The sequence below is a fragment of the Trichomycterus rosablanca genome, chromosome 7, assembly GCF_030014385.1.
Source record: "Trichomycterus rosablanca isolate fTriRos1 chromosome 7, fTriRos1.hap1, whole genome shotgun sequence".
NCBI classification, from domain to species: Eukaryota; Metazoa; Chordata; class Actinopteri; order Siluriformes; family Trichomycteridae; genus Trichomycterus; species Trichomycterus rosablanca.
In genome coordinates, this window is record NC_085994.1 from 9,023,047 (window position 1) to 9,029,046 (window position 6,000).

Consider the following 6,000-nt stretch of genomic DNA (forward strand, 5'->3'; position numbering starts at 1 on the left):
TTTTTTTTTTTTTTACTTGATTGATTCTGACTCTATCGATTCGTTAAGAAACACAGTCTAGTTGGCGAGATCTTCCTTATGGTGTTTACCTTTATTGACATCTATCTCCTCTAATTCCAGGAATCTTGCTTGCACACTTGCATGGATGCAATGCTAAGAGTAAAGATGCGTAAATGAGAAGTACAAACCCAACAAATCATGCATCTCTTTTCCAGTCAGATTCAAGGGCTTCTTTCCATTTTGCTCAATAAGTATTCCACGTTAAAATGCTTGCCTGATCCAGTCTGTTAGAGTTTTTAAGCTGCTGATCTGCAGGGTGAGCCAGTCCATCCTGTCGCCCCTTGGTATCCACAGATTTTGCTGCGTTGTGTGTATCGATCCAGCTCTATATTCCTTCCAATAAGACTGACCATGACGTTCTGATCTTCACCAAGGACTTACACCATAGCCTAGTTATATAAAACATCAGCCGAACAGCATTATGTGAGCGCATTCACAGCTGTATACGCACACAATCAAACCAACTTGACATGGCAGTCGCGTTTTTATGGCACCCGCTCCCTAATTGGCAAGCAGAACGCACGCAGCGCGGAGCTGCATCCTCACTTACAATGAAGCAGAACAAAGCTGGAGTGATTTAGTTCAGATCCTAGGTGAGCCGGTGGATGATAATACATCTCTCACGTCAGGCTTGACCCAAACTGTGCGCTTCATCTGGCGTGACGCGCTTTGATCTGCGCTCTGATTTGCGCCGCACCTGCCGCTCCTTTCCGCCATTCCGCTCCCCGCAGCGTCCGCTGTCCACATGCGTCCATGCGCCACGGCTTTTATTCCCACCTTCGTTTTTTCAGTGCATTGCCTCTTGTCAGCGCTACCGACCCTAGTGGCTTACATGCAAATGTGACTCACAAAAGCTTGTTTTCCATTCAGCTCGAGTTCCGTCATTGGTAACGTTAACGCTAGCGAAACACGCCGAGTGAAACTGCACTCTGTGTGGTGGCCATCTTGGCTCCACACGTAGACTGACTTCAGTACAGTTTCTTCTTGGGCAGAGCCGTACACATGCATACAAAAGCGCGTGCACGCGCACGCACACACGCACACGCACACACACACACAGGCTAAGAGGGTAGCACTGTCGCCTCACAGCAAGAAGGTCCTGGGTTCGATCCCCAGGTGGGGCGGTCCGGGTCCTTTCTGTGTGGAGTTTGCATGTTCTCCCCGTGTCTCTGTGGGTTTCCTCCGGGTGCTCCAGTTTCCTCCCACAGTCCAAAGACATGCAAGTGAGGTGAATTGGAGATACTAAATTGTCCATGACTAAGATATAACCTTGTGAACGGATGAATCTTGTGTGTAATGAGTAACTACCGTTCCTGTCATGAATGTAACCAAAGAGTGTAAAACATGACATTAAAATCCTAATAAACAAACAAACAAACAAACATTCATGACAGAAACGGTAGTCATGAACAATTTTTTTATCTCTAATTCTCCTCACTGGCATGTCTTTGGACTGTGGATGGAAACCGGAGCTGACGTGGGGAGAACATGCAAACTCCACACAGAAAGGACCTGGACTGCCCCCATTATCTTCTTGCTGTGAAGCGACAGTGCTACCCACCGAGCCACCGTGCCACCAAAGTGCATTAATAATTAAGAGTAAACATTTTAGAATAACTGACAGGTGAAATGAATGACATTGATTATCACATTACAATGGCACCTACCGAGGGTTGGGATAGAACGAATGTCCAAGCATCAGAGCATCTCCAAAACGATAAGAGTTGTGGGGTGTTCCCAGCCTGCAGTGGTTAGTATCTACCACACAGTGATCTAATCAGGGAGAACTCATAGATGTGTGTGAGGGGCAAAAGCTAGCTCAGCTGGTCTAATTCCACTAAAGGATTATTGTGGCAGAATTTGCTAAAACACAAAGTTCATTGCAGCTTGCAGTATAGTTGCAGACTGGTTAGAGTCCCCACACTGACCCTTTTTAGAGTCCCTTGTCACAAATGGCAATGCAGTGTAGTCCAAGAATTTGCCTGTGCACCTGGCTTTGAAAGTGTCCAAAACCACATTTAACAATTTTAAAATTGAGGGAGCTTGTCACAACCCTGAAACCTTCATTCAAATCGGGTATTCAGGCAAGAAGGGCCTTGGTCACAGGGGTACTTTAAAAAAGGCGCCAAAAGTCCTGTGCAGAAATGGGTAACCATCTCTATAATACTCTATAAATGAGATCAATTTAGAGTGTTAGACAGATGAAATGAAATTAAAAAATGTAACAATTTGGGCAGAAAGTATTAAAAATAGCAAAGAGCAAGAACTGCACGACACCTGGCATATACCATACCCACAGTACACATGGTAGTGGCAGCATCATGCAGTGACGTGCTTCTCAGTGAACAAAAAAAATGCAAAACAGCTAACTTAATGTACATTTGTTTTTAAGTGCTTTACCCTGGTAAGGGTTTGGCCCCTTTCAGAAACACAGAGCACAAGGTAGGAATACACCCTAAACAAGGCGCCAATCCATAACATCTTACTCACACCTAAGGGCAATTTAAAATAGCCAGTTCACCTGCCTAATCATGAAAGGTGGATGATAACTTTAGAAAACCCAAATGGACATGAGCAGAACAACTTTTTACAGTCAGTGATTGGAGGCAAGAATCAAACCCAGGTCTCCAGAACCCATGTTGTTGTGCAGCAACCACTCTTCCTGCTGCATTATACTGTGCAATTATAAATACAGGTATCAAAAGGCTTCAATATTATGACCCTTTAAAAGTCAGAATTTGTTTGTGCTTGGCACTTGACCAGAGAGAGTTCACCTCTAAGTTGTGAAGAGATTAAAAAGATGTAATAGTGCATAAGCATGGCAGTGGCAGAGCCTGGAGCTGATTAGAGTGTGTCTGAGTGACACAAGGCCTACTTGTTTCATCTGAAGCCGGCACCAGAGCCAAAAATAAAAAGGTCAATATGACATTTCCCTGCTTATCTTGCAGCTATACAAAGAAAAAAATGAGTGCCCCATACAATGGGCCAAATGTAGATAATTAAGGTAGAAAATTAGTTGACAGAATCTAAAATAGTGTGTAAATATATGTACAAATTGCAAGGTCAGGATGTTTTGCCAAACTACAATGCATACAGCTAAGTAAAAAATAAAAACTTTAAATACATTTGTCATTTCCCCTTCATCACACCCATCATCAACAACTCCCTGACATCAGGTGTTGTCCCTACTGCTTTTAAGAAGGCTCAGGTCATTCCCCTTCTTAAGAAACCTACACTAGACACTACAGACATTAACAACTACAGACCTGTCTCACTCCTCTCTTTTCTATCCAAAATTCTTGAACGTGCTGTCTATAACCAACTATCTGCTTTTCTCACTCAGAATGACCTCCACGATCCGTACCAGTCTGGCTTCAAGGCAGCGCATTCTACGGAAACAGCACTGGTAGCTGTTACTGAGAAGCTTCATGCAGCCAAAGCAGCCAAACTGTCATCTGTCCTTATTCTTCTTGACCTCTCTGCAGCCTTCGACACCGTGAATCACAGCATTCTCTTGTCCACACTCTCAAACCTTGGTGTAACAGGTTCAGCATGGCAATGGATGGCCTCCTACCTCGAAGGGCGCTCCTACCAAGTGTCATGGAGGGGATCCATATCTCCCCCATGCACTCTCTCAACCGGTGTTCCTCAGGGCTCTGTACTTGGCCCACTTCTTTTCTCTATCTACACCCGCTCTCTGGGTAAGGTCATAGCCTCCCATGGCTTCTCCTACCACTCCTATGCAGATGACACTCAGCTCGTTCTGTCATTTCCTCCTTCAGACACACAAGTCTCAGCTCGCATCTCAGCATGTCTGCGAGATATCTCACAATGGATGTCAGCTCATCATCTAAAACTTAATCCCAGCAAGACAGAGGTGTTGCTTATTCCTGGAGATCAGTCTCCAACCCAGGACCTAGTCATTTCTCTGGATGACTCCCAGATCAGACCATCTAATAAGGTAAGAAGTCTTGGTGCTGTCCTGGATAACCAGCTGACCTTCTCTCCTTATATAGCCAACATGACAAGAGCATGTCAGTTCCTCCTGTACAACATCAGGAAGATTCGTCCATTTCTCTCCAGGGAAGCTACCCAGATTCTGGTGCAATCACTTGTAATCTCACGGTTGGACTACTGCAACTCCCTTCTGGCAGGAGCGCCCATGTCCACGATTAAACCCTTGCAGCTCATTCAAAATGCATGAATGGTTTCTGGTTTTTAACCAACCCAAACACTGCCACATCACCCCACTGCTGCGTTCTCTTCACTGGCTTCCTGTAGCTGCACGCATTCAGTTTAAAACACTGACGCTCGCCTACAAAGCCAAAAATGGACCAGCCCCAAGCTACCTTCGTGGTCTAATCAAACCCCGCTCTGTACCACGCAACCTCCGAGCCACCAGTCTCGCTCGACTTGAGCCTCCATCCAGGACTAAAGGAAGACAAGCATCAAGGCTCTTCTCTGTTCTAGCACCCAAGTGGTGGAATGAACTTCCTCTGTCTGTCCGAACATCTGAGTCTCTTGCTGTCTTTAAAAAGCGATTAAAAACCCACCTCTATACTAAGCACTTAAGCTGACTTGTACTTATTTACTAACATCTTGTTCCATCCTTTTCCATTTCCAAAAAAACCCAAAAAAACCCACTTTGGTTCTAACAGGTTTTTGCAGATTTGTGTTCTTCGACTGTTGTTTACCTAAACTTGAGAAATGAAATGGTTACTTTGGAAGCACTTCTGTAAGTCGCTCTGGATAAGAGCGTCTGCTAAATGCTGAAAATGTAAATGTAAATGTCATGGCACTTCTAAAACGTCCATTGCTAAGGGCCTAAGTTGTTAGTAAAATTAGAATTCCTAATTATTTTAGTTTTTTTTTTAAATTTATTTTGGGTAAATTGAAATGGCATCATTCTGGTCCAACATCAGTTGGATATATTTTGATTAAGCCAGTATTAATTGATGCTTTCGCTGATCGTTCAGCTTGACAAAGGTAGATGAGGAACAAAACTAATTGGCTGACCAGCAAAAGCCGCACATCCATCTTAAACAATCATTATTAGCTTTACCTAGGTAATCAGCCAGCATATACAATTTGACCAAGGTGGACTACCACCCAAAAATGCCTACGTACAAACCTGTGGCTCTCTGGGCAAGCCTACCCGTTTGGTCAAGCTGATTACTTTAATGCTTATCATTAATGACCAAATCAGACCTGCATGAATTTACCTTAAACTAGGTACAAAAATCTATTGAAAAGATCAACTTTACCTAAATTACTAACAAATGTTCTAATATAATTACTGGGCGGCACGGTGGCTAAGTGGGTAGCACTGTCGCCTCACAGCAAGAAGGTCCTGGGTTCTATCCCCAGGTGGGGCGGTCCGGGTCCTTTCTGTGCGGAGTTTGCATGTTCTCCCTGTGTCTGCGTGGGTTTCCTCCCACAGTCCAAAAAAAAAACCTGTGCAGCTAGGCTAATTGGAGACACTGAATTGTCCTATATGCACCTAGCTGCTAAAATGCACAAACCAGTGCATTGTAGTGCCGGTCCCAAGCCCGGATAAATAGGGAGGGTTGTGTCAGGAAGGGCATCCGGTGTAAAAATTGTGCCAAATCAATGCGGATCATGATCCGCTGAGAGCCGACCCCGCAACCGAACAGGACAAAGGCCGAGGAATAAGAAGTTCTAATATAATTACTAAATGAACTACAATTAACTAGTTAACTAAATTAATTAAATATAATTACTAGATCAACAAAATGCTTACATTTTAAAAATTATTAAAACATTAAATAAAACTAAACCATAAGCTGTAGCCTAAAGCAGAACGCTGGAATAGAAATAAACAAGTGACTGCTTTACTGGAGTAGAAACACTGCACTCCAGTGTGATCACATGGAAGCACTTTCGTGAGCACTCTACCAGCTACTTAGTCAACCGGCAAGT